This window comes from Pleurodeles waltl, chromosome 5 (genome assembly GCF_031143425.1).
Source record: "Pleurodeles waltl isolate 20211129_DDA chromosome 5, aPleWal1.hap1.20221129, whole genome shotgun sequence".
Classification (NCBI taxonomy): Eukaryota; Metazoa; Chordata; class Amphibia; order Caudata; family Salamandridae; genus Pleurodeles; species Pleurodeles waltl.
In genome coordinates, this window is record NC_090444.1 from 8,867,451 (window position 1) to 8,872,958 (window position 5,508).

At 40.9% G+C, this 5,508-nt stretch overlaps 1 long non-coding RNA gene across 1 annotated transcript; it reads left to right on the top strand.

The window, feature by feature from the left end:
- Window positions 1-1,604: 1,604 nt before the first annotated feature.
- On the top strand, window positions 1,605-4,557 carry LOC138295248 (uncharacterized). The gene is made up of 2 exons (XR_011203553.1): window positions 1,605-2,245; window positions 2,772-4,557. It is a non-coding gene; the product is annotated as an uncharacterized lncRNA (long non-coding RNA).
- The last annotated feature ends 951 nt before the right edge of the window (window positions 4,558-5,508 follow it).

Genomic DNA, 5,508 nt, shown 5'->3' on the forward strand with positions numbered 1-5,508 from the left:
TTCTGCCTATTGGCTTTGACATGATATCATATATTACATTTTGTATTCAGCTTAACTGCCTATTGGCTTTGACATGATATTATACATTACACTTTGTATTCAGCTCCGCTGCCTTTTGGCTTTGACATGATATTATACATTGCATTTTGTATTCAGCTCAGCTGCCTATGGGCTTTGACATGATATAAGACATTGTATTTTGTATTCAGCTTAGATGCCTATTGGCTTTGACATGACACTAGACATTGCATTTGATATTTAGGTTAGCTGCCTATTGCCTTTAACATGACATTGCATTTGATATTTAGGTTAGCTGCCCATTGCCTTTAACGTGGAGTTCTGTATTTTTCCAAGCTGTGTTTTTGCACCAGAGAACCAAGATGTTTTGCTCTCACAGTAGACTAGACCTGATAAGAGAGAGTACATGGGCGTCGTTTCTCTTCCCTTGAGCTTGGGAACAGGAGTAGTCTTGGAGACCTGGCCAGTCTCCAAAAGGCTTGCTCAGTTTCCCAGGTCTGAGAGGAGGGGGCACACCTTTGTAACGAATGTAACAGGCTGCAGAGAGTCAGATTCGAATCTGCCGGACCTCGTGCTGGAGCTTGGCGCAGGCTGCCAGCAATCCCGTGTGGGTAGATGAATCTCTCTTTCTCGCGGCTGACAGGGGTCCTCAGCTTGCAGACCTTAGAAAGATGAAGCTGTGAATAGTTCCCACACGGTGAAGTATTTGTTTTGCTTTGCATTCAATATCTTATAAATATAACCTGCTGTGTATATTGCAAACTGATATATTTTGTTTGATTAACGCGGACTTGAAAGCTACTAATTCGTCATTCATTCATAAACATTGTGGTTGGGGAAGAATAAAATAACAATAAAAGTCTTCTTTGACCTCAGAAGTGCATTTCTGTTGTGTTATGTTAGTGCTTAGAAACTAAATAAGAGGAAAGCACTACAATTGGTACCTGGAGTCGTGGGGTCGGTCATTAAGAGGTGATTAAGAAGGGGTTTGACGAGTTAGTAGATTTCTAAGTGCACACTTTAAAAGTGTAATTGTTTTTTTGTTGTTTGGAGAATTACAGAAATTGTTTTCTGTTTGGAGAATCACAGTAGCACGGCAGACCATGTCTGAGAATACATGTGTTGATGAACTGCCTGATGGTGCTAAGAAAAACTGTGAATTGTTTTCTGTTTGGGGAATTACAGAAGAAAATGCATGTGTAGCTAAAATGCCTGATGTTGTTTTGAGAAATAATTCCCGTTGTATATATGTAGAAAACGTGTGTTTTGGAAGTAATGATGACAGAAAGGTCTGGATACCTTTATCTGCTTACAGAGAAATGCAGGAGAAATGTAGGAAGTTGGAACATGAAAATAGGAATTTACGTGAGCAAATTAGCCAGGATACAATAATTCAAAATAAGACGGAAAGTTATAAAAGGGCTGTTTTTGAAGAATCTTTCTTGTCCCATTCCAGTAATGAGGGGGTTAAGACAGCTCCGAGCTGCACTGAGTTTCCATGTGAGCCAGGGTTTTTGGCAGACAAAATGCATTCCTTAACTGATAACACGGACGAGAGAGCTCAGAATGTGATTTACGAGTTACGAAAGATTTTAGAGCAAGACACCCCGAGTTTCATTAGCTTGTTTGATTTTTGGAAAAAGAATAGCCCTCATTTGAGAGAAATCCTAACACTTTTGTATATGGTCACTGTGAAAAATTATATGCAGCTGCGCGCTTGTGATTTGGCAAATGAAATAATGCAGACTTTAGGTTTCTGCGCAGTGCAAGAAGGAAATACTTATGTACATTTAAATCAAGAACAAGGAAAGAAAATAGTGCCCCTAGCTAGAATCATACAATGGATCTGGTACTTGCAAGACAGGGCTAGAGTACCACAGGTAAAAGAATTATCAATTAAATTGTGTGCACCATTTGAATTCGTGTCTACTGAAGATAAAAAGCATGTTTGTTTTACTAATGATTCATTGACTGAAATGTTGTTTTCTGGCACAGTAGAAGGAACAGCGTTGTATAATGTGTGTCAGATTTTAAAGCAAGAGCTACGTGAGATGTGTCATTTTTATGCTGATTTTTGGTTCTTTGATAATGTTTTAGCACCTAACTGGTTCAATTACCTTGCAGATGTTAATGAGAAAAATGCAGAGAGAGAAGTGTTCACCCAGAATTCTGCCTTAGTGGGGATGGCTATGTGGGTGCCCCAGAAATGTGAAAAGGCCACTTACAGGTGGGCAGAGATGAGAGGGATGCACATTCCCCTAGATTTGATAAAAACTGTGCAGCACGCACAAAAGCAATCTGTCATGCAAGCAGTCACAGAGCAGTTGGGGAGAGGAAAGTTACCAGAACAGAAATGGCAAAGTGATCAGGTTTTAGGGAGAGTGATTGCTGCAAATTACCAAGGAAAAATCGAAATTATGCTGATACCTAGAAAAGAATCTGATTTATTCATACAAATTGGAGACAGAATGGCCCAAATTGGCGAAAATGCAGTGAATGGAGGTTTGGTAAAGAAGGAGTCTGCCCCAGCCCTTCTGACAGTGCAAGAAAAAGGAAGCTGTGGCGCAGCAGATAAAAACCTCAGTACTGATGTGTGGGCTGAAGCCCCAAGTGACCCTCCAGAACCTGCAGAAAATATAACAAAGGGCCCCAAAAACGTCCTGCTGATTATAAAACAGGGAAAGAAAGAGGAAGGGTGCAGTTTAAATGAAAAATGTTATTTGCAAGAAAAGTCATACTTGTTTCTTTTGCAGATCCTACCACGTTTCGCCACTGTCCCTGAGTGCGCTGTGTGGTCCCCCTTCCGGTGTGTGCGTGTGGGGTCGGGGAAGGGACCGAATCCCCAACCTGAACCTGGCTGAGTAAAGTGCCAGCACCATGGATCCATTTTGCGCAAACTGCGCCTTCAGTTCAAGTTCAACTTGTTTGCTGTGTTTTTTTTTTTTTCCCCTCTCGTATGGAACTCTGACTTTTGCTTACCTTCCAGAAAACCTTTCAGGTGGACCGTGCACCTTTACATGAGCAGAATTCATGCCACATCAAATTGCTAACACTGTTGAATTAGAGACTCATTCAGAGAAAAAAAAAAAAAAAAAAAAAATTGCCCAGTCTTTTCTATGTAGATGTATCTGATGTGAAAGGTTATGAGATCAATGTGTTAATTCACTTCTATTGCTTTACAGGGATTGCTTTGATCATTGAAATTTGATTTGCTGATAATGTTATTTTTTTTTGTGCTGATGTTTTTTGTTTTTGGTTTGACACAAGAGATATGTGAAACAAAAATTCATTGGTCAAAGGGCGGAATGTCCTGCCATTTGATAAAGTGTTGTTTTGACCAATGACTTTGTGTTTCACCACTGCGCATATTAGTCGCTCAATGTTCACCAGTAGCACATGGTATGTTTTGTTCAGTTTAGCCGCCTATTGGCTTTGACATGGCATTAGCCATTACTTTCTGTATTCAGTTGAGCCGCCTATGGGCTTTCACATTGCATTAGCCATTACATTCTGTATTCTGCCTATTGGCTTTGACATGCTGTATCCAGTCTAGCCGCCTATTGGCTTTGACATTGCATGCCTATTGACTTTGACATGATGTATTCAATTTAGCTGCCTATTGACTTTGACATGCTATTAGATATTCTGCCTATTGGCTTTGACATGATATCATATATTACATTTTGTATTCAGCTTAACTGCCTATTGGCTTTGACATGATATTATACATTACACTTTGTATTCAGCTCCGCTGCCTTTTGGCTTTGACATGATATTATACATTGCATTTTGTATTCAGCTCAGCTGCCTATGGGCTTTGACATGATATAAGACATTGTATTTTGTATTCAGCTTAGATGCCTATTGGCTTTGACATGACACTAGACATTGCATTTGATATTTAGGTTAGCTGCCTATTGCCTTTAACATGACATTGCATTTGATATTTAGGTTAGCTGCCCATTGCCTTTAACGTGGAGTTCTGTATTTTTCCAAGCTGTGTTTTTGCACCAGAGAACCAAGATGTTTTGCTCTCACAGTAGACTAGACCTGATAAGAGAGAGTACATGGGCGTCGTTTCTCTTCCCTTGAGCTTGGGAACAGGAGTAGTCTTGGAGACCTGGCCAGTCTCCAAAAGGCTTGCTCAGTTTCCCAGGTCTGAGAGGAGGGGGCACACCTTTGTAACGAATGTAACAGGCTGCAGAGAGTCAGATTCGAATCTGCCGGACCTCGTGCTGGAGCTTGGCGCAGGCTGCCAGCAATCCCGTGTGGGTAGATGAATCTCTCTTTCTCGCGGCTGACAGGGGTCCTCAGCTTGCAGACCTTAGAAAGATGAAGCTGTGAATAGTTCCCACACGGTGAAGTATTTGTTTTGCTTTGCATTCAATATCTTATAAATATAACCTGCTGTGTATATTGCAAACTGATATATTTTGTTTGATTAACGCGGACTTGAAAGCTACTAATTCGTCATTCATTCATAAACATTGTGGTTGGGGAAGAATAAAATAACAATAAAAGTCTTCTTTGACCTCAGAAGTGCATTTCTGTTGTGTTATGTTAGTGCTTAGAAACTAAATAAGAGGAAAGCACTACACCCTGACAGGGGGATGTAAGGCAGAGTAGGCCCTGCAAAGGGACAGCCAGTTTTCTTCACTGTCTTCCTCGCCTAACAAGCCAGGAAGACTCTCCCAGGGTTGGGCTGAGTCTCCTGGGCGTGTGGGCTGGGGGGGGGTTGTGTGAGAAACTGGGGCTGATTGCAGAGGCCCCATAACTTTTTGCCCCCATTTTCCACTTTATGCTGGTGTTTTCCTGACTCTGATGGTGCCCTGGGTACTGCTAACCAGTCCCAGGGCCTGTGCTCTGTGTAAAATGGATATGCAAATTAGGCTAATTATAATTGGCTAAGTAAACCTACATATAAGTCCCTAGTATATGGTAGGGCATGTAGGTTTAGGGACCACAGCATAGGTGGTGCACACCTAGGTGCATTGCTGAGGTGCCCAGTGTCATTTTAAAAGCAAGCCTGCCTTGCTGGCTGCTTTTAAATTAAAGTTATATGCAAATTCGACTTTGGAATTAAAGGTACTTCCAAAGTCTTAAACTACCTTATTTTTACATATAAGTCACCCCTAAGGTGTGCCCTATGTGCCCCTAGGGCTGGGTGCCATGTAACTATAAGCAGGGACTTTATAAAAATAGATTTATAAGCCCTGGTGAGGTAAAAACAGCCAAATTCGTTTTTCCCTCATTGAAGTAAATGGCCTTCATAGGCTAGAATGGGCAGACTTTATTTTAAATTTTAAAGTCTCCTTAAATGTTACATACCAAGAATTTGGTATCAAATTGATTGTTATAATAAATCCCACAACTTCCAGTTGTTGGATTTAATATAACTAGTGCAGGTAAAAAGTTTAGACTTTACCTAAAAAGTTGCCAATTTCAGCCCTGCATTGTTTTTGCTGCTGTGCTCTGATTGGCCAGCCTGCA